Here is a 23,872-nt window from a genome sequence, read left to right as displayed (position 1 = left end):
TCTGTCAGTGGAGCGCTTGCTCCCCTACAGACCTTTTCCAGTAGGAATTGACTCAAGGAGAGAATCTTTCCTAGCGTGACTCCAGTTCTCTTCCATCCAGCTTCCCAGCTCCTACCTGCAGGGGAGACAGAACTTTACCTCTGTCCGTTCTAGGTTTTCAGCTGTGGCTCTTTAACGAAAAGGTGGGTCACAAGAGAAAAACAGAAGTCATTAATGCGTGCAGTACAGGTCAGGTGGGAGAACCCTCATCATGACGTGGAGGCTTAGAACTTGGCTTATGTAGCCTCTTCAGCAAAGAATAAATTGATAGAGAAATGGCAGGAGGGAGGAAAGCAGTTTCAGGCTTCCACATGGCAGCACACTGTGGGGAAGTAAATACGTGGGAGGAAACTGATGGGTGCGTTTGCAGATTCCTCTGTAAGAGTCTGGAGTCATCTCCATTAAAAGGGGCATTTATATCCCACCTATAAGCAGAAAAGAGGGACAAGATAGAGCTTTTTTGCATATGTGCTTCAGAATTGCATTCAGCTTCAAATACCTTTTATGTCAGAGAGGCATATTTGGGGGGTGACATTCTGGTTTCCGCCATCCCCACTCTCATGCCTTTTCCTGCACTGGTCCGTGGGAGGCCTGTCTGCTGGTTTGTGGGAGAAAGGAGGTAAATTTCAGTCACTTACACTTGTGTCTGCAATTGGTCTTGGAAATTTCACCCATCGGAGAGGAACCTGTGTCAGAGACCATCTAACTGAGGCCAGCGCCGATTCTGTCCAGTTGCCATTTGAGGGTTTGCCAAATATATGACCCTACAAAGCCAGAACAGTTGAGTGAAACTTTTTTTTCCTTAAGTTTTTCCATTATTGGGAACTTTTCCCAATCGCCTGACAGCTATTTCTTATTGATACGGTGACAGTATGTCCCAGTTTGTCCATCTGGTTCATGCCTGTTGTCCCGGGAAGGTTACTAGTAGTCCCCTCCTTCACTCTTAGGTTTGGGTCATCAATTATATATGTAGTTAGTAATTAAACAATTCAGGGACTTCCCTGGTGGCGCAGAGGTTAAGAATCCACCTTCCAGTGCAGGGGACATGGGTTCGAGCCCTGGTCGGGGAAGATCCCCACATGCCGTTGGGCAACTAAGCCCGTACGTACACCACAACTACTGAGCCTGCGCTCTAGAGCCCGGGAGGCACAACTACTGAGCCCGCGCGCCACAACTACTGAAGCCCGTGCACCTAGAGCCCGTGCTCTGCAGCAAGAGAAGCCACTGCAATGAGAAGCCCACGCACTGCAACGAAGAGTAGCCGCCGCTCGCCACAACTAGAGAAAGGTCGCGCGCAGCAACGAAGACCCAACACAGCCAAAAATTAATAAATTTAAGAAAAACAATTCATGAGAAGCACCCTGTTTACTTAGCACATACTGTTTGTCAAATATTTTATGCACATCATTTCATTTCATCCTTCTTACAGCTTTCTAAGATAAATGCTATATTTGCCCATTTTATAGATGTGGAAGGCTTCTGCTCCCTTTGCAAAACTCATCAGCACGTAGAATCCCATGGCAGCTGGGCGTCAGACTCTGGGCGCAGCTACAGAACCGTGGCAGAGAGGACCTCAGGCTCAAGCCTTCAACTTCTCCAAGGAGGAATCTCAGAGCAGTGGCCACATTTCCTCAGGGGAGCTCACTAGATATTGGCACAACTAGAATTTTCTCCCGACCCGCTGGTTACATTGCTCATCTAATTTCCTGTGAAATGATGTCCTCGCCTGCCACACCTCCCACCCCGTGCAAAGAATCCGGAGCATGAGGCAATGAGGAGGACAGCTAGAGCCCCGGCAGCTGAAACAGGCAGAACTGTCTCCTGTGCCACTGTTAGGGGGCTGCTGGAGAGCAGGGTACCTATGGTCCTTCCTGGTGGAAGGGCAGAGGAGGCTGTGTGAGAGCTAGTCCAGGGCTGTTCAAACACCAGCGCCTGCCACCAGGGGGAGGTCACCTCACATAAGTTCTGCGATGGAGTCTGGTGGTTGCCTTCGACTTTATTTCAGGCATCACAGACAGAGCGTGCGTTTTCGGAGGGAGATGTCACTCCTTGTGCTGCAGAAGAAGCTATTATAATGATAAGTGTGTAGCTGGAACTTTAAACCGGAGACACACCCCCTCTCTTCCATTCTCCCAGCAGAAAGCCAAGGGAGGGGACTCTCCCTGCTGCTGGGCAATGGGACCCCCTTTGGTTAGAACAGGAAACAGGGACGCTGTGCTCGCCTCAGAGAGTGACCCTCTTTCACTGTGCCTAGTACACATTTGGGACATTCTCTGCCCCGTGCTCTGATTTTTTGTGACTTACTCGGACTATGACTCAAATGATCAGCATAAAGAAATGTAAAGAGGGAATTCAGGAGTCAGTGCTTCCAGTGGTTAGGCAGGCCAGTGGTTAGGAGTCAGTGCTTCCACCGCCAGGGGGCCCGGGTTCAATCCCTGGTCAGGGAACTAAGATCCCACAAGCCAAGAGGTGTGGGAAAGAAAGAGAGAAAGGAAGAAAAAGAGAGAGCTCACTCAGATGAAACAAACACTTCACTTCAGAGATAAGGGGAGTTTTCTGAGCTGTCTTCAGCTATTAGGTTGCTATGGTGATTACTTTTAAAAGGCAAAGCTTGTGCTGCTGCAGAGGTTGTCAGCCCCGCGTGGTGGACCCTGTCCTCGGATGAATTACCTGCCGCCCAAGCCATGTAGTGACAGTATTCTTCTGGGCTGGAGTCAGGATTTGGGGGAATTCGGGTAGATCTCAGCTCTGCTCTCATAACCACTTTTGCGCCTAAGCTGCAGATCTTGGATGGTGATGGAGAACCCTCAGGTCTGGGTCAGCAGTCTATAAACTACTAAAAACAGACCACTCATCAGCAAAACTCACTGGGTTACAAACAGTTCATGAACTGGCCTGGAGACCCTTGCAAACGTTTGGCAACATCAGGGTTGGTTTGTATCTGTATCTCTCTTTCCGGAACAGCCCAGTCCAAGATATATCTTTCAAACTCAACCACCTGTTTGACCCTGACACAGCATTTCCAGAGTGGATTTCATTTTTAAAATCAGTTCTGAATTTGTGTATTTCTTCGAAGTGATTCATAAGTGCCCCTAATGTGCTCTGTTATTCAGTTATCTCCTTGACATATATTTGGGAAATACCATTAATGGATCTTCAGAGACTTTGTAACCTCCACATTCGGAGTATTTCAGTTATTTACAACATGTTCAGGATAATGACCTGGTCCTCAGCACCACGAGCCTGCCTGAGACGGTGGCACAGGTTAGGTGGATGGGGATAGAGAGGTTGTAGGCTGAGGGGATGACTTCCTGCGTTTGTTGGGAGGTAGTTGTGCAGAGGGCAGAATGGAGATTCGTGCTTCAATTCGTGGCCTGGAATGAAGCAGTAGCAGCTGGGCCATGGCTGAGATTCTGAGCACATTCTTTATCTTATATCATAAAACAAGGGCTGGGCGGTCCTTCACCTTACTAGGATGCCTGTGACATTAAATACAGCAGGACAGTGTTTGTGATAGAAGCTGAAGGCAGGAGATGCCCTGAAATGATTTATTTAGTCTTAATCAAGGACTTCGTTTTAATGTCATTGACTATATGACTAGAGATTTTATATTGAGTAGCCATTTAATTTTTGTTCATTTCATTTCCTTTCTTTTCCTCCTTTGTTTTCTCCGCACAGGGACTACATTGGCAAGATCAACCTACTTGTAGGTTTTCTTCTTGCTTGCTACTTATCTCATTTTTATGGCTTAGCTGAGAGTGAAAATGTATAAGAGAATATGCACATATTACCTGTGAGTGCCCACCTTCTTTGTGGACAAATACCTACCTTTCTTTGGAGTTGTGCATGTTAAAAAGGCAGTAAGATGCAGTAGTTAGGAGGGTGGACCCCTGAACCAAGTCAGTCTGAATTCAAATCCCAGCTCTGCCAGCAACTAGCTGTGTGACCTTGGGCAAGTAACTTAACTTCTCTGTATTTCAGTCTCTTTGTAAAATGGGGTAATAAAAGTACCTACCTCATGGGGTTGTGAAGATGAAAAGACAACATATAAATAAAGGGCTAAGGATAATACCAGGCTTGTAGTAAGTATTTTGTAACTGTTAGCAATTTTATTTAAATGATTATTAAAATGCAAGGCCTACAGCATCTGTATTGCTTACTGCTATAATCCTGTGCCTAGGAGAGTGCCTGCCACATAGTAGGCACTTCAATATTTGTGCAGCAGTGGAAGTAAAACACTAACATAAAAATAAAAGTCTTGCTCTTTTAAGTTCATTAAATATTAAGCCTTATTTTCCCAGGAGTAGTTTTAGGCACTTCCAGAAGTTGCATAAACTATCTCAGGCTAGAAGGCTCTGCAGCTTTAAAATCATGGCAGCGATTGTGTGTGTGTGTGTGTGTGTGCACGAAATAAACAGGCTGAGATGTTGCTGAGCATTTAGAATGCATTTAGAGCTGTATTATACCAGAAGACTAGCATGGCTTGTTATCGCCTGTAATGCTTAGAAAATCATGTCTTAACATGAATGAGCGTTGCTACAAAGTTGAAAACAAATTAAAAACCTAAACCCTTTAAAAAATAAATCTCGGGCTTCCCTGTGGCACAGTGGTTAAGAACCGCCTGCCAATGCAGGGGACACGGGTTTGAGCCCTGGTCCGGGAAGATCCCACATGCCACGGAGCAACTAAGCCCCTGCGCCACAACTACTGAGCCTGCGCTCTAGAGCCCGCGAGCCACAACTACTGAGCCCGTGTGCCTAGAGCCCGTGCTCCGCAACAAGAGAAGCCACCGCAATGAGAAGCCCGCGTGCCGCAACGGAGAGTAGCCCCCGCTCGCCACAACTAGAGAAAGCCCGTGCGCAGCAATGAAGACCCAACGCAGCCAAGAATAACTAAATAAAATAAATAAATTTAAAAAATAAAACTCAATAAGATAATGGTTTTTACATAAAGTTGCTCTGAAGCATAAAATCATTATTTATGGTGGTAAGAAATCCTAGGCTTCCCAAGCACAATTTTTTTAAAAAAATCTATAATTGAGAAATAAATGTCATGTTTGCTGGTGAGGTTTTCCCCTCCCTGCCTCCCTATTCTCTCTCTCTCTTTGCTTTCCCTCTTTCCATTCTCTCTTGTTGTTCTTAGAATGACTTTTAGGGAATACACAGATCTTTTCAGAAATTCATTGTCATCTGCTAAATCCCATCTACCAGCCAGCCTCTAGCACCCTTGATAGAAGGAGGCTGGTCATTCTTTGCCAAATCTCATCCTAAGAGGGCAAAATCAACCTGTGATCTTCTTATCTCTGAATGCTGCCCTGTTTTCCACTACGTTGTACCAGGAGAGGTGACCTTCCTGAATGAAACACATGCTGTCTGCTTAGTACTCAGCGGCCTACTGTGCTTTTAATTAAATGAACCAATCTTTAAAAACTCGAGTCTTATCCCCAAAGCAGCATGGCACTCACAGTCTGTCCCCAGGTCAGACATTCCAGATGGTTACATCATAGGGTGGCACCAGTGGGGACTGAAGATTGGATCAAGGGGCTTTAGCATGGTGTGATCTGGGCTCATCGTTCTTGGAGCCATTTCTCTGTGCTTTTGGTCCAGGATAACTCAGCCCTTATCCAGCCTTCTAGCCAGAGAGTACAGCCATGACGTGCTGACTTTAGCAAGACGTCACCCACCACTGTATTACGTCTACACTGTGCTGGGGTAAGGGTATATTATGTCACTGGGGAAAACTTTCTGAAGATCACAACTCAAAATGAGTATTATTTGCTGAGTACCAACTATAGGTGATTACATTTGTCTAGATTGCTGTGTGCTTTGAAGAGTAATTCATTGTAAAATTTATATTTGATTGTTAAAATGTTAACTAAAAATTCCTCATCCTTTTCTCTCAACCTGTTTCTTAGAAATAACCTCTAAGTTTTATGTGTACTCTTTCACGCATATTCTATATATGCCATGTGTATATATTTATAAATATCATATTACATACACTCTTTTGCTACTTGCCTTCTTAAAATATTGTGGACATCTTCCAACAGACTCAATGGAGTCTGTTCTTTTGATGACTGCCTGGCATTTCATTATAAGAATGTAACATAATTTAACCAGCAATTCCTACTGATGGACATTTAGTTTGTTTCTAGGTTGTGGTTTTTTTTTTTCCTATTGTAAACAATGTCGCAAGCAGCATCCTTATACACGCCTCCCCAGGTATCCATGGGGGACCAGTTCCATGACCTGTAGATACCAAAATCTGCAGATGCTCAAGTCCCTTATAGTAAATGACATAATATTTGCATATAACCTATGCAGTGTAAATGCTCTGTAAATAGCTGTAAATGCTATGTAAATAGTTGCTGGAGAACAGCAAATTCAAGTTTTACTTTTCAGAACTTTCTGGAATCTTTTTCTTCCAAATGTTTTTGATCCATTGTTAGTTGAATCTGCAGGTGTGGAACCCGAGGATCCAGAGGGCCCACTCTGCATATATCTTTGTTTACTTGTGTAAAAATGCTTGCAAGATACATTCCTAGAAGTGAAATATCTGAGTCAAGGGTATGGCTGTTCTGCATTTTGATAGATACTGTGAATTTGCTATCCTGAATGTTTATGCCAATTTATATTACCACCTGCACGGCATAACAGTTCCCCTTTCCCCACATTCTTGTCAATACAAGGGATTATAAATCATTTGGGATCATTGCCACAATCTTTGATAAATGAAAAATAGTATCTCTTTGTTTTCATTTGCTTAAGGTTGACCATCTTTTATTCATATTGGTCATTGTTGTTTTCCTGTAAATTGATTGTTTATATCTTTTGCTATTTTTGTGGTAAGTTTTCATCTGTATTTGTGAATTTTTCAGAGTTTTGTTGTATATTAAGGAAATTGTTACTTAATCACGTATATTACCAATATTTCCCCCAGTTTGCCATTTGACTGTGGTGTTTTTACCCCATAGACATTTTTGTCCTTTTTATTTGTAGTTCTGATGTAGAAATTTTGCCTTCCTGTGTTCTGGGCTCTTATACCTAGAGAGTCCTTTTCTGGGCCAAGATGTGTAGGCGTATGTTTTCTTCCAGTACTTTTACGTTTTTATTTGTGATGTTTGCCTTTAATTCCCTGGATATTTTGGTGTAAGGAGTAAATTCAGTTTCTGATTTGCTTTTTTGCATGTTACTTGCAGGTTCCCAATCCTACAGATTTGACATACCAGCTAAATGGTCACGTGTTCTTGAATCAGGGCTCTTCTGTTCATCTTTTTGTCCATTTCTGAGCCAGTTTCGTATTATTTACAATGGAGCTGATTCTCCCCCATTCTCTCTTTCAGAATTTATTTTCCAGGCCCGTTTCCTTTCCTTATCTCCTTTGCAAACCTTAAGAATCATTCTGTCATTTCTAAGTATCCTCTACCCCCCACAGAGAAGGAAAACAAGAGGCAACAACCAAACCTGTTGGTATTTTGAGTGAGATTGCTCCGGGTTTACAGTTACTTCAGGGGAATTGACATCTTTAAATATTATGTTCTTATAATGTTGTTCTACTCATTTAAGCGATCTTTTATGCCACCTGTACAGGATTGACGCTTTCCGTATACATATATATATTCTTCACATAGATCGCCTATATATTTTAGTTTGTTTTAGATATTTCAGTATAAATATTTTTATGTAAGCTTAAGAAATGTATTAAAATATGAGCTCTCTTTTCCATTATACTTACTTTTACTTTTATATAAAGGAAATTGTTTCCTGCATAGTAACTTTGTAACCATCTGCCATACTAAAGCCTCTTACTGTTGCTAATAATGTTACAGTTCATCCTTCTGCATTTTGCAGGTATTGAATCATATCGTCTGCAAATAGTGACGATTTTGCCATCTTCTTTACAATACCTGTTTTATTGTCTAATCCACATGGCACTTTGACAGTTGATCATGGCGTTGGCATATGGCATCCTTGTCTTATACCCAGCTTTTAAGGGAAACGTGCTAGTGTCCTACCATTAACCTTAACCTTGGCGTGGCAGTGTGGCATTTTAACTCACCTTCCTTCCGGTATCTTTGACAAATACTTTCCTGTCCTAGACCTGGTTACACACAACAGACACATCAGCTCTCTCATTGCTCTTTTGTAGGCTCTTACCTAGCACTCAATCCTCCTTTTAAAGAAGCGGCTTCAGCCTTTCGGCAAGAGCCGTCATCTTCCAGTAATTCATCAAAATGACCAACACAAAGGGAAAGAGGAGAGGCACCTGCTCTAGGTTCTCTAGGCCTCCTAGAAAGCATGGAGCTGTTCCTTGGGCCACATACATGTGAATCTGCAAGAAAGGTGATATTGTAGACATCAAGGGAATGGGCACCGTTCAAAGTGGCATGTGCCCCCAGTGTTCCCATGGCAAGACTGGAGGAGTCTACAGTGTGACCTGGCATGCTGTTGGCATTGTCGTAAACAAACAAGGGCATGATCCTTGCCAAGGCAATTAATGTCCACATTGAGCATATTAAGCACTCTAAGAGCCAAGATAGCTTCCTGAAACTCGCGAAGGAAAATGATCAGAAAAAGAAGGAAGCCAAAGAGAAAGGGACTTGGGTTCAACTGAAGCGCCAGCCTGTTCCACCCAGAGGAACGTGCTTTGTATAACACAAACCAATGGAAAGGAGCCTGAGCTGCTGGAACCCATTCCCTGTGAATTCATGGCATGATAGGTGTAAAAAAAAATAAAAGACCTCTGGACTATAAAAAAACAAAGAAAAAGAAGTGACTTCAAGAACACGAAAATAATTTTTTAATTGAAGTATAGTTGATGTACAGTATTATACGTTACAGATGTACAACGTAGTGATTCACAATTTTTTTTTTTTTTTTTTTGGCGGTACACGGGCCTCTCACTGTCGTGGCCTCTCCCGTTGCGGAGCACAGGCTCCGGACGCGCAGGCTCAGCGGCCATGGCTCACGGGCCCAGTCGCTCCACGGCATGTGGGATCTTCCCGGACCGGGGCACGAACCCGTGTCCCCTGCATCGGCAGGCGGACTCTCAACCACTGCGCCACCAGGGAAGCCCATGATTCACAATTTTTAAAGGTTATACTCCAGTTAGTTATTATAAAATATTGGCTGTATTCCCCGTGTTGTACAATATATCCTTGTAGCTTATTTATTGTACACATAATAGTTTGTACCTCTTAATCCCCTACACTTTCTTGCTCCTGCCCCTTTTCCCTCTCCCCACTGGTAAGCATTAGTTTGTTCTCTATATCTGCGATGTTTCCTTTTTGTGATATTCACTCATTTGTTGTAACTTTTAGGTTCCACATATAAGTGATATCATACAGTATTTCTCCGTCTGACTTAGTTCACTTAAGATTATGCCCTCCAGGTCCATCCATGTTGTTGCAAATGGCAAAATTTCATTCTTTTTTATGGCTGAGTAGTATTCCATTGTGAAGCTGAATTTTACATTTTATTTCATTTTAATTAAATCATGACCAGCTATTGAGCACTTAAAATGCGGCTAGTGCTACTGAGGAACTGAGTTTTTAATTTTGTGTAAGTTTAATTTAATTGAAACAGCCACATGTGACTCTTAGCTCCAGAATCAGGCAGCACCAGTGCCTCAATCATATCAATAAAGGATAGGACGTGAGCATAGAAAGGACCTACACAGTGGCTGCTCCCTGTGCTCAGAGAGGTTGAGATTGGCCCCAGATCACACAGCAAGCCCATGATTAAACTGAAGTAAGAAGCCAGGCTCCTTGTTCTTGTCTCGGGCTCTTCCCACGTTCCTTCTTTAAATGACAACCAAAGTCCAGGTGTGTACGGACCTATACACCTTCAGTAAACGTGTCTCACCCCACTGACTTCTCCACCGTGTCTGGGTTGACCCCCGGGCTGGTTCAGATGTAGAGTTTTCAGCTGCGTCTTCTCGCACTGCAGGGCAAAGGCTCGCTCGCGGGAAGGACAGGTGCAGCGGGCCTGGGAGGCCAAGCCGCACGGCTGTTGGTCCAGGTTCTGCGTCTGGCCTCTCTGCTGGTGGGATTAAAGCATCATTAGGCACCGTATTCCAGCATCCTCAGGAAGATTAGTTCTGTGCCCTTTCAGTTCACATGTATTTTCTCGTCTTTTTCTTCAAAGATTGCAGGCATCCACGCTTCCAGCAAGACAGCGGGGTGTTGCTTCTCGCCCCTGTGACTAATCTAAACCTTAAGAGAATTCATGTCCAGCGAGTTAGGGAGTCAGAGAGGAGGAAGAAGGAAGGAGAGCCTTTGAGAAGGCCCTCGGACGGGGGCCGCAGCGGAGAAGGAGGGCCTCTCAGTAACGAAGCACGCACAGCCTTGCTCTCGAGGCATTTAGAATCTTCCTGCCTCCGCCAGCCTTCTCTTTTCCTCGGGAGTCCCTGGTCAGTCACTCAGGCTCACTGCCGGTATCCTCCTTAGCTGTCCTTCCCAGCCACTAGTTGGCTGGAAGGGAAGCAGGAGTGACCCAACCTGGAAGGAACTCTTCACGTTTTCCGGCCAATAGGAAGACCCTACCTTCGCGTCTGAAGGTCATTGGTCAGCACTTAGCGGTGAAGAGTGCTGGACCGCCTGGGGTCCAGCCCAGCTCTGCTGCCCCTTCCACGTGGCTGGGCGACTCACCACCCACTCTGTGCCTCAGCTTGCCTGCCTGGAAGTTGGGGGGGCATAATCACGCCCCCCCCCCCCCCGCCACCCAGGGCTCCGGTGAAGAGTACGTGAGTCCATAGGTGGAGAGTGTTCAGAGGGCACAGCTCCACAGAGGGTCATTCTTCCCACGGGAGAGGTGATGGCTCTCCCTGCCCTGAGGGCAGGTGACCTCCAGGCTCGGTGTCCCCCTGCCCCTCCGTCGGAGCTCTCGATACAGGTGGGTTTGGGGAGCCCTGCCTGGGTGCGTGCAGATGGCTATACCCATGGCCCCAGAGAGTCCCTTTTCCTGGCTGCATCACACGAATGTCCCGGCTCGGCAGAGTGGCAGCTGGTGTATCTGACAGCAGGGTCCCAGGCCCCTTGGGGCAGCTGGTCCAGCCCCAGTGACCCCGTTGGAGCTGTCGGGATGCTGGCTCGAGGCTCATCAGGTAGCATGTTGGTGTTGGCAGCCATGCCAGTGAAGCGGCCAGCGCAGGCGCACGCGCGTCTGAACCTTTTTGCCAGTGAAGACGTCAGCTCCTCAGGTGGACAGGACCGACCCCCCGGGAGACTGATCACAGCCCCTGTGTTTCTCTTTCTCAGCCCGGGCTTCCACGGTGGCTCCAATGACAGCACCCACCTGCAGAGCCGGGACCCCGGATGCTGGAATTGGTGATGAATCCGTGGGTTGTGTAATTTGCTAAGAGGTCAAACTCGGCTTGATCAGAACACAACATTTCTAGGATTCCATTCCTTCTTGCGGACGTTGCTCCATTTTCTTTTTTCATGCTCAGGGAAAAGTCTTGGAGAACTTTCTTTAAAACTGGGTAGGGCTTCCCTGGTGGCGCAGTGGTTGAGAGTCCGCCTGCCGATGCAGGGGACAGGAGTTCGTGCCCCAGTCCGGGAAGATCCCACATGCCGCGGAGCGGCTAGGACCGTGAGCCATGGCCACTGAGCCTGCGCGTCCAGAGCCTGTGTTCCACAACGGGAGAGGCCACAACAGTGAGAGGCCTGCGTACCGCAAACAAACAAACAAACAAAAAAAAACTGGGTAATTTTTCCTGCCTCTCTGGTGATCCTCTTTCCCTGTCTCCCGGCATACCCAGAGAAGGGAAGTGGCTGTGGTGACTTTCCCCACCATCTCCTCAGCACCTACTGTGTGCCGGTCCCCATAGCGGGGGGCTCATGTGCATGAGTGAAGTAAACGCGTGTATGGTGTTTGTTCTGTGCCAGGCGCTGTCGTATGTGCTTAGGAACGTGGACGGATTCAATCCTCACACGAACCCTGGGAGGGAGATGCTGCTATTGTCCCCATTGGATGGCTGGAGTAACTGAGGCAAAGGGACCTGCTCATTGTTGCACAGCTGAGTTGTGGCAGCAGGATTTGAAGCCAGCCTGTCTTATCCCAGAGTCTGTGTTCTTAACCGCTAACTGCCGCCACCCCACTGCCTCTCCACTCTGGTCCCTCACTTTGTTTGAAGCCAGCATCCCGGGGAGGTACACACTTGTTGCATGAAGACGCGGAGGCCTGGAGAGTTCGTGGCCTGTGGCCTGCCTAGGGTTCAGACGCCACACCCGAGGCCCTGACTCCTCCCCAGGTGCCTGGCAGCCTCTCCGGCATTACCATCCCAGCCCCTGGACTTGGCCTCACCGCCTCCTCCCATTGCCTGTCAAGTACAACCAACTGACTTCAGGGGTCTCCAGGCTCCCCTAAAGGGGGCACGTCTCTGCTCCTTCTCTATGGAACATTCTCGTATTCTTTGTTTTTTCTGCTGTTCTGCCTTCCCACATGCGTGTTGACTGGTTCTGTTTCCTCTAGCTTATTTCCTCTGGACGGCTCATATCCTTTGCCTCTTCAGCTGATGGACTGTTTATTTTAGGCAGCTCCACTGTCCCGCTGAAGGGTCAGGACAGAAATTCCTCTGAGTTCATCAATCGATATATAACATCTTTGTCCCTTTTCTGTCCTGCGACGACCCTGAAAATAATCACGTGCCCCTAATGCTGAATAAGGGAATGAGAACGTAGACCTTGTTCATCCCCCAGCTCTCCATCCAGCCTCACAATAAAAACCAAGTGTAGGGGCTTCCCTGGTGGCTCGGTGGTTAAGAATCCACCTGCCAATGCAGGGGACATGGGTTTGAGCCCTGGTCCGGGAAGATCCCACATGCCGCGGAGCAACTAAGCCCCTGCGCCACAACTACTGAGCCTGTGCCCTAGAGCCCGCGAGCCACAACTACTGAGCCCGTGTGCCTAGAGCCTGTGCTCCGCAACAAGAGAAGCCACTGCAATGAGAAGCCCATGCACCGCAAGGAAGAGTAGCCCCGCTCGCCGCAACTAGAGAAAGCCCGCACGCAGCAACAAAGACCCAATGCAGGCAAAAATAAAATAAATTAGTTAATTAATTAAAAATAAAATAAACCAAGTGTAAACTGGCAGTCTTTTCCCTGCATATATTGTAGACGCATATATCTGTCTGGGGCAGTGGTCGTCCAGGGCACAAGCCAGTCCTCTGATCTGTACACCCCATTCCTTGAGGGCGGGGCTGTGCCTAGTTCACCCTGCACCCCAACCTGGGGCCTGAAGTGCAGGAAACTTCCACAAGTGTCTGTCAAAAGGAATGGCTGTGGGCAGCTCAGATGCATTCAACAGGAAGACTCAGGAAAACAAGCTGGCCCAGAACTTCGCATGCCCACAGCAGTTTTCTTCTTAGTTTTCCAGACATTTCCCCATATGTGTATTTCCTGAACCTATTTCCTGTTCTGAAAACCATGCATACCTTTTCTCCATGTACCAGTTGGCTCCGCAGCCAGAGGGCCCCTTAGCCCATCATAGAACTCACTGAGGCCCGGTTCCCCAATCTCTGGGAGGCTCTGTGTCCGTGACTATAAAACCTACACAGTTATTCCAATTCAGGCCGCCTCTCGCTCCCCTCCCCTGCCTAAGAGAGAAACCGAGTGGGTTCATGCATGAGAATGCTTCACATCCTTAGTAAATCCAAGAGACTAGACAGCAGATATACTAGCTAACTTAGCATCCCTTCGTAACTTCCCTAAAAGGAAGCTTGTGATTCGGGGTGGGGTGAGCTTGGGACCTCAGCCCATGTCACAAGCCAAATTGAATTCCTAACAGTTTAATTGTTTTACAATTTGTGATGATACATCTGGGGATCGGCCCAGCAAGGCTGAGCTTTGCACGTGGTAAAAATACGCTGTGCCTTGTCCAGCAGCGATAGGCGCTCTGTAAGCACCTGGCTGTCGGGTGGGAGGGCTAATTAGTATTATACCGAAACACATGAAATTGCCAAGATCTGAGTACTTTTGACCTACAAATACTGGCACTTCACTCTCATGCCTCCCTCTGTGATCAGGTTTCTCGTGTAAGACCATCTCATGGTGAACTTCTCCACAACTAGAGCAGGATTGAGGTCATCATATGAAGTCCCAGTCTATATACGCTCAGGTTAAGTTTTATTGTAATCTAGGTGAGGGAAGATTTAGCTCATCTTGGGGAGAAGGCCAACCAACATGTGTTTGGGATCCTGTCCAGCGCTAGCGCGTGACTGGGCTCGTGGGCCCTCGGTGTATCGAAGCCCCTGTGACTGCTTAGAGCTCAGGGCCCGATCCTGTCTTCACGCTCCCAGATGCGCTTAAAATGATCAGTGCCGTGTCCCCTTCCCAGGTCCTCCCGGCTCTCCAAATTAAGTCAGGCCATCGAGGTTTTCCTGTGGTTGTAGTGTGACGTCTCCTATAAATCACTAAGTGAGTAGAAGTCATAGGAAAATCTGGTCAGGGACAAGACGGCCTGAGCCAAGCAATGTTTCTTCTTGGAATCAGAAATCACAAGGAACAGACGACTGGGTCCTGTGTGCTTTCGTAGGCCACACAAATCAACGTGGTCCTTGATACATGGTTGTGCTCCTGTAGGCTGTGGGTCCCAGTGTAGGACAATGACAGGCCCCTCGACGGCCCCAGAAAGGTGGCTCGGATAGAAAAGGAGGTCTGGGGTTTGATGGGTGTGTGTGGGAACAAACTGTCCCACTGAGTTGACTTGCCAGCTAATCCTGGTGCTGGGAAAATGGGACTCCCCCTCTCCCACCCCCAACTTTAATCACCTGACGGATGTTGTATTCAGAGCAGCAGCCTAAATACCGATCCTTGGGTTTTATCAAATCTGTTTTTAGCCAATCAGTCAGGGACAGTGCCAGCTGGGTGTGGCCATGTGCTTGGGTGCTGTCACCCTGAAATAAGGAAGGCGGGGCTATTTGCGGAGTAGGCCCCAGCCCGGCAGGGGGCGTCCTGGCTCTTCTTGACCCCAAGTGCGCTGCGAGGCTGGGCGTTTCCCACTTTCCCCCCGCCCCAAGCAGACCTTCTCTCCAGAATGAAACTTCAGATATTTGGGTGAATCGGGTTTGTTTTCTCAGGTTTTTTGGCTCCCCGTCGTTTTTTTTCATCTATGTAGAGAGGAAGATTTGGTACAGACGGTGGGCTCTGAAAGCCTAGCAGGGTGCAAGGGGGTGGGAGAGCACCGCTTTTCACCACTTTTGATGGCATCTTTCCGGCTGGGCTTGCTGCAGCTGCTGTGTAACCAGCTGCGTTGTACTGGAGGTGGGGAGAGGGGATGGGTCGGGTTAGATGACGGCTCTTCCGGCCACCTCCTGGAAACTGATGGCCCTTCGGGTATTAGCCTGACAATCATAAGATCCAGCTTGTGGGGATCGCGAACCTTTAGGTAGATCAATTAACCGAATTGGGATGCAGTGGCATTTAAATGACTTAAACTCTGTTTAGTCTCAAAGTAGTTGTGTTTGAAGCTCAGCTTTAACTTCCGTCGCTTTATTCATACCCTCCAGGGTTTCCCTTGTCCCCGGAGTCCAGCGGCATCCCTGCAGTGGCTGGTCCCTCTCCACTGCCTCCATGTGTCCCCAGGCCTTTGTGCTTGCTCTTCCCTCCTCCTGGAGTAGTTTTCTTACAGAAAGCCATAGCTGGCTTCCTCACCCCTCTGGATCTTGGCTCAAATGTCACCATCTCACCAAATGTCACCTGGCAATCCTATTTCAACTGTACCCCCTTCCCCTGCACCTTCTGTCCGCCCCCACCCCGGCTTTGTTTTCCTTTGTGCCACTTATCCCCACGTGACATCCCACTTGTCTTACTTATTTTTAATTTATTTTACTTATTTATTTCTGGCCGCGTTGGGTCTTTGCTGCTGCGCGCGGGCTTTCTCTAGTTGCGGTGAGTGGGGGCTACTCTTCGTTGTGGTGCGCGGACTTCTCATTGCGATGGCTTCTCTTGTTGCGGACCATGGGCACTAGGCGCGCGGGCTTCAGTAGTTGCAGCACGCGGGCTCAGTAGTTGTGGCTCGCGGGCTCTAAAGCACAGGCTCAGTAGTTGTGGCGCACGGGCTTATGCTTCGCGGCATATGGGATCTTCCTGGGATCTTCAGTGGCTGAGGGGGGGAGGTTCGTTAACCTGAAAAACTGTGTGTCAGGGTAATGTGGAGAAAAGACTCTGTTGAAGAATGCAATTTAGAAAGGGAATTCAGAACGTTTTTCCTTAGGTTTCCTTTCTCATCCCCTTTTAGGTCAGAGTCCTGAGGTTGATATCCTGTGAGGCGTGCTCATCAGACATTCATTTATTCATTCACTTGTTCGTCCAACCAATATTTACTGAACTCTTCTGGCAATGTCCTGAGACCCAGGGGAAAACCGAGCCATGCCTTTGCCATCAGGGAATGTACATTTTCATGGCAGAGACAGATAATTTTTAAAAATTTTAAATACTGCTGCAAGTAAAGCCAATGGGGAGCTGCGAGGAGCAGTAACAGGAGGGATTTCGTGGGGGCCCACAAGTTTCTCTGAGGAGATCTGAGGGGTGCAAAGAGGCAGGTAAGGTCCAGGCGGGGGGATGGCTGGTGCGGAGGCCTCAGCAGAAAGAGTGCAGGGCATTCACCCAAGAAGTCAGTGTGAGCAGGAAGTAGGGAACAAAGGGAAAATGGGTAAGTATTGAAAAGTGTTTGCTGGCCTTCTGTATTAGTCAGCGTTCTCCAGAGAAGCAGAGCTCAGAGGAGAGATCTGTATCTACAGGCAGACCTCAGACACAGTGTGGATCCGGTTCCAGAGCCCCCTAGAAAGCAAATGATTGCAATAAAGCAAGTCACACGAACTTTTTGGTTTCCCAGAGCACATAAAAGTAATGTTCACACTACACTGTAGTCCATTAAGTGTGCACTAGCATTGTGTCTAAAAAAACAATGTACATACCTTAATTAAAAAATACTTTATTGCTAAAAAATGCTAATCATCATCTGAGCCTTCCGTGAGTCATAGCTGTTACATCAAAGATCACCAATCACAGATACTGTAACAAATGTAATCATAATGAAAATGTTACCACAAACCTTCGATTCGTGAAAAAGACGCAGCATCTTCGAAGTGCAATAAAACGAGGTCCGCCTGTATCTGTATGTATCTATGTGCCTATGTACGTATAGAAGCGAAGCTAATTTGCATATTTGTAGATATCGGTATAGATAGCCTTACTCAGATGTCAGTTCCTCAGAGAGCTTCCTTGAATCTCTAGCTAAAGCGCCGCGCCGTCCCCCTATCCCTTCCCATCTGTCCTCACAGCTGTCTTCAAACAACTATATAAAACTTTAAACCATTGCCCCTTCAGCTTGCGGAACTGGTATCCACTAAATGCACATCAAAGCATGACCCTCAGATAACAGATAATTCTTGTCTTTAGTACCTAATGTCACACATTTACGTGAGGCTGGAGGGAGTAGTGCGTAGTGTGCATTTAATTTTTGTCATCTGCATTCAGGATGCTCTTATGAATCCTCTGGTGAAAGTCAGACTTAGGAAACATAGAGGTTTCTTTTCAAAGAGACTATTCCCAGGAGGCAAGCAGTTACTTGCTTCTGCGGTGGTTTGAAGAAGTCTGGCCTGCGAGCATTTTTTAAAATTTGTAAGCACATGATCCAAAGTTAAAAACAACTTAGGATCTTCTCAGTATTTACCTCCTTTGGAGTGATGCCCTCTGCATCCTTTGTAATTTTCCCTCCGGCTGTCCCTAATTATGCCAGCTCACCTAGCAATTTGATGAAAATCTTAGTAGGTGTTAATATCAACAGGATTATATTTCGTAGGGGAATGTAATTTTTCCACTGCAGTCAGCGATGAAAGAAGAGGAGGTTGGTGAAAGAAAACCTTTTGCCAGAAGGATGTATTTGAGGAGTTTTTCACAAGAACACACTATAATTATGAAGTTTTATTTTTACCGAGACCAATTTTTTTTTTTTTTCACCATGGTAATGTCTGTTTTCTTAGATTTGGTAGAAACACTAGGAAAGAGAAATACTTTTGGTGTTGGAAGGCTTGTTTTTCATCATTATTTTGCTGTGACGTTGTTTGCTGCATTCATCATGAATGAGAGAGACATTTTGGACACTTCGGGCTAACTGAGTTTCTGATTTCCCTCGGGTTCTTAATGTCCTCTGAGAGCCGGGATGGGATATGAATAGAGATTTCTTGAAATAGGTGTGACTTTTCTGCATCTAGAATTCGGGCAAAGGTGAAACTCAGCAAATCGTTGCCTGATGGCAGGCAGCGGGCCGGGCATTCCAGAGGGCTCTTGTAAGCTGTCTCTGGCCAGCCCTGTCCTTGGGAATCCGTACAGGAGCCGGAGCCACTGTGCCCTTCAGCAGGAAGTTCAAAGAAAAGTTGTTCTTAGGTAGTTGGGAATAAACAGGTAGCTCTTGGTTAGACTTCTTAATCTGTTTAACTTCGCGTGCCTGTGCATGCGTGCGTGTGTGTGTGTGTGTGTGTGTGTGTGTGTGTAGTTTTTTTTTTTCTTTTTCTTTTTCAAGAAGATGTTGGGAGTAGGAGTTTATCAATTTATTTATTTATTTTTGCTGTGTTGGGTCTTCGTTTCTGTGTGAGGGCTTTCTCTAGTTGTGGCAAGTGGGGGCCACTCTTCATCGCGGTGCGCGGGCCTCTCACCATCGCGGCCTCTCTTGTTGTGGAGCACAGGCTCCAGACACGCGGGCTCAGTAGTTGTGGCTCACGGGCCTAGTTGCTCCGCAGCATGTGGGATCCTCCCAGACCAGGGCTCGAACCCGTGTCCCCTGCATTAGCAGGCAGATTCTCAACCACTGCGCCACCAGGGAAGCCCCACGTAGTTTGGTTTTTTAATGGTCAGCCTTCAGGTCTCTACAGTGGCTGATCTGGTCACGGGATCTCTATAAAGTGTGGTTAAGTTTATCAACCTACAGATATTCAAAACAACATAGAGGCTCTTGGTATTAATTTGCCAGGGCGGCCATATCCAAGTACCACAGACTGGGCAGCTTAAACAACATACATTTATTTTCTCACAGCTCTGGAGACTGTAAGTCCAAGATCAAGGTGTCGGCAGGCGTGGTTTCTCCTGAGACTTTTCTCCTTGGCCTTGTAGACGGCTGCTTCTTGCTGTGCCTTTGCCCTGTGCATGTCTGTGTCCTAATTTCCTCTTCTTGTAAGGACACCAGTCAGATTGGATTAGGGCCCACCCCAAAGGCCTCATTTTACCGTAATCACCTCTTTAAAGGCCCTATCTCCAAATATAGTCATACTCTGAGGTACTGGGGGTTAGGGTTTCAACATGTGAATTTTGGGGGGTGTGTCACAATTCAGCCCATAACACTATTAGTGTAATCTTAGCTCTCCAGCTGAAACAGAGTGTAGAATGGGGGTTATCAGGACTTGGGGGATGTGGGGGAAATGGGGAGATGTTGGTCAATGTCTTATAAGTTATAAGTTGGTCTTATAACTTATGGCAGTACAAGATGTAGAAGTTCTGGGGACCCAGTGTACAGCACAGTGGCTGTAGTTGATACCCCTGTAGTGTATACTTGAAAATGTGCTAAGAAAGTAGATCTCACCGTGCACACGAAAAAAGGGGTTAACTATGTGAAATGATGGATGTGTTAATTAGCTTAATCACAGTAGTCATTTCACACTGTATGTGTATATCAGTTCATCACGTTGTACGCCGTAGATATATACAATATTTATTGTCAATCAGACCTCAATAAAGCTGGAGAAAATAAAAGCATCCGCAGGAATTTATTAGCACTGTTATTCCTAAAACAAGCAATAGGTGTTCTGTCTTTGATCCTCAGCTGCTTCCCCCACACCTCACATCCAGCCCAGGTGCAAGGTCTTTGGGTGTCTCATCAGAAGATGTTCTGAGTTCACCTACTTTTCAGCTCCACCTCCCTCTCCACCATCTAAGCCAGCATCATGGGTTGCCTGGATTATTGCAATGGCCTCCTAATCCTGTCCTCCATCCTTGCCCCTGCTGGAACTCTGGCTCTCCACGTAGCAGCCAGTGGTGTTTTTTGTTTTTGTTTTTGTTTTTTGCGGTACGCGGGCCTCTCACCGTCGTGGCCTCTCTCGCCGCGGAGCACAGGCTCCGGACGCTCCCGGACCGGGGCACAAAGCCGTGTCCCCTGCATCGGCAGGCGGGCTCTCAACCACTGCGCCACCAGGGAAACCCCGCCAGTGGTGTTTTTAAAACATAAATCAAATCCGGTCACGCCCTTGCTCAGAATTCCCCAGCTGCATCCCAGCACATTTAGTGCAAACTCCAGAATGCTTTCCTGGGCCTATAAAGTTGTCCATAAACTGGCCCCTGTCTGCCTCTCCTCCTGGTCTCTGCTTCGGTCATGCACCCACCACACTGGCGCGTTATTTCTCCAACGCGCCAAGTGTGGTCCCTGCCCCAGAGGCCTGGAATCCTGGAATGTTCTTCCCAATCTGCACACATGGTATACTTCCTGTCTTCTAGGTCTCTGCCCAGGTGTAACATCCTCTGAGATCTTCCTTGAGCCCCCGGCTAAACTAGCGCACTGTCCCGCACCCCGCCCCTCCCGTATGTACTCACAGCTGTCTTCAGAGCCCTTGTGGCTCCCCGTCCCTCCACCGCCACATCTGGGTACATAATGGCGTATTTCCTGTCTGTGCTGGACTGTAGACCTCCCGGAGGCTTCCGTCCTGTTGACCCCTAGATCCCACCACCCGGAACAGCGCCTGCTAATGAATGGGTGGGAAATCACAACTGAAATTCTGGGGCTCATGGGAAACTTTGGTCAAAGGCCGAGAAGGCAGAGTGCCTTTGCCCGTGAGCAGACCGCCCCTCTGGTCCAAAGTGGTCACAGGGAGAAAGCTTCCACCCAGACTCCACTGGGCCTGGGCCAATTCGTTGAGAAATTACCTGCAAGAGTAGTGACCCCTCTGGCTTGAAGGAGAGCAGGCCTGTTGGCATTTTGATAACAAATTCAGAGCTGGGAGGTCACAGACAGTCTGGTCCCTAATTCTGGGGCTCAGTGGAGAGGCACCTGCTTTGTAGGAATGAAGCAAGTTCCCCCCCCCCCACCAGGAACCACCCAGAATGCACGCTCAGCTGGCATGCCGGCCACATCCCCATCTTCCTAACTTTTTTTTTATTAGTACCCTATTGGAACTGTCATGCAAGGTATCCTGATTGGGTTTAAATTTTTCAGGTCCTATAAGCAGTAGGGACTTTTCATTTCCAGTGAGTTTTGTCACAGATGATGGGATTGCCATCTGGGAATAACCGCTCTTTTCCTTTGGGGCTCTTGGCTTCCAAGATCAGAATTTAGCAAATGGTACCAGGAGAGTTGGGGGCTTGCAGGGGAGGGAATTTCCTGAATTTCCTCTTCCTCCTCCCCCTTCTTCCTCTTATTTTTCTTCTTCTGTTCAAGGGAACTTTTCATGTAAGAGGAAAGAGGGGGTATGAATAAGACTTTCTCAGACTGACAAGATCTTTTTTTTTTTTTTTTTTGCGGTACGAGGGCCTCTCACTGTTGTGGCCTCTCCCGTTGGCTCACGGGCCCAGCCACTCCGCGGCATGTGGGATCCTCCCAGACCGGGGCACGAACCCGTGTTCCCTGCATCGGCAGGCGGACTCTCAACCACTGCGCCACCAGGGAAGCCCCGATTCATTTTGTGAGTCTTGGAGGTGTTCATGTTTGTGCTGCTCTGCATTTCAGAAGGCTTTACACTCTCCTTCCTTGCTCTGCCCCGTTCCGAGGTATCTGAGCAGAGGCGGGCAGGACCCTAGAAACAGCGTCTTGATTTGACTGGGATGTTGGAAACAGCATCTTTCAATTCTAAGACACTCTGACGAAATGATGAGGGAGGCTCAAACACGTTGGTTACCTAAACTCTCCAGCTTGCATGCATGTCCGGTTGCTCTTTCCCACAGAGAGGAAGGCAAATCTGGGGCGACTCTGGGCCCAGCTCTAGAAGGGCCTAGAACTCCAAACTCACTGCTCAGTGCTTTTGTTTTTTTGTGGTTCTTCTTGTGCTTGTATAAAGGCCATATTTGGGGAGAGTGGGATGCATTGGGAGATTGGGATTAGTATATATACACTACTATGTATAAAATAGGTAACTAATGAGGACCTACTGTATAGCACAGGGAACTCTCCTCAATACTCTGTGGTGACCTGAAGGAGAAGGAAATCCAAACAAGAGGGGATATATGTATACATATAGCTGATTCACTTTGCTGTACAGTAGAAACTAACACAACATTGTAAAGCGACTCCAATAAAAATTTTAAAAAAATAAAATTAAAAAATGAAGGCCATATTTGAAGTTTTGGCCTAAAACCCCACCCTGTCCTCCTTACCTGTCCTGTTCCCAAGCCTCCCCTGTGTCGCTGGCCTTTCTCTGCTTTGCCTTGACTCACAATGATCTTTCATACCCATGTGAATGGGACACAAGCAGAGTGGTGGGAAGCTCCCAGGTCTCAGGCTTCAGACCCGAAGGGCCCGGGCGTGGGGTCCCTGCTCTATGCAACATCAGTCAGGTCCTTTAATGTCTGTGGGGTTCGATTCCATCATCCGTAGAGCAGGGCGAATACCGCACACCTCTTAGGATCACGATGAGGCTCCCACCCACACGAGCGGCCTTGGAGAAGCTTCCAGAGCCCTGCCGGGCACTTGGAGGGTGAGGAGTGCAGGCGGCCACCCCCCCCCCCCCCGCCCCGTCACCTCCCCACCTCGGTTGTCCGGAGCCCATCCCCCTCCTCCTGCTTTTGCAAGTGCTGTCCCTCCAGCTGCCTCGAGTCCCAGCCCATAATTCCTGCAGCCCCAAAGGACGTGCCTGGATGATATAGCCTGTCAAGTGAGCTGCACTGATATTTGAACACGAGCCCCGATCTGATTATGCTTCAGTCATTCAACCCCAGGCAAGAATGGATTCATACTTTCCACTGCTGCCTGCGCCAGCCGGTTTCCATATCAGCTGGAGCCTCAAGAAGATGCAAGGACACACTGTCATTCTTTCCATCCCTGCTGACCCTGCTTGCTATCGGGGTGAATGCCAGCACGTTTGGCCAAAGGAAGTTGCAACTGCTGACCGGGTCATGCAGACCGGCCTCCCTTTCCAGCACACTTGGGGAGAGATAAGCTGCCTCTCGTTGTTCTAAAGCTGGACTCGCCTTGCCTGGGAAAGCAAAACGAATTCTCCTTGGGAATTCTTGGTCGGGTTCTCTTATTTTGAGCTGTCGACGTAATTGCAGTGCAGATGCTTTGAGTCTGAAAGTAATGCAATATGACATTCTCCCCTGTGTTCCCTGGTGTTAGTTGTAAAGAGTGAGATTGATAGAAAAGTCCATATGGATTCTTCCCAAGAGCCCTGGGAGACAGATTGGAGGTTGTTATTTCTAGTTTACAGAGTAGAAAGGCAATTTTAAAAAAAAAGAAAGAAAGAAAGAAAAATTATTCTGCTCGGGAATATCTCTGAAAAACCAGTGGCCCAAGTGGAATCAGAGTTCACGGCCCTGGACCTGCCAACCCTGCCCCTCCCTCCTCTGAGCTCAGGGACGTTGGTTGCTGATTCTGTTTCAGTTTTAGAAAATTTATTCAAGGGAAATGAGACACGGGTCTATTTTAGGACCCCTGACTAATTTCGTTTTATTCTGTTTTCTGTAAAGCAAAGAGTTATTCATCAGCAAGCATAGGTGATGTCTGAGTGATGCAAGCACACTGGGTTAGGTTTGGGGTCACGGTTATGGAACTGGTCGTGAGCATTTATTAAATACATGCATTGAATCATATGGTGTAAGAGCTGGGAGGAACTTAGTAATCATTTAACCCAGTGGCTCC

At 47.4% G+C, this 23,872-nt stretch overlaps 1 protein-coding gene and 1 pseudogene across 1 annotated transcript in view; both read left to right on the top strand.

Annotated features, from left to right (window-relative positions):
- RCAN1 (regulator of calcineurin 1) overlaps window positions 1–23,872 on the top strand; it is a 95,882-nt gene that overhangs the window by 8,732 nt on the left and 63,278 nt on the right. The gene's annotated exons all lie outside the window — the stretch shown is intronic.
- LOC117199276 (60S ribosomal protein L21-like) lies at window positions 4,654–11,517 on the top strand (annotated as a pseudogene).

Source organism: Orcinus orca, chromosome 5, assembly GCF_937001465.1.
Source record: "Orcinus orca chromosome 5, mOrcOrc1.1, whole genome shotgun sequence".
NCBI classification, from domain to species: domain Eukaryota; kingdom Metazoa; phylum Chordata; class Mammalia; order Artiodactyla; family Delphinidae; genus Orcinus; species Orcinus orca.
The sequence above is the reverse complement of the archived record's forward strand: the minus strand, read 5'-3'. Positions and strand labels throughout refer to the sequence as shown.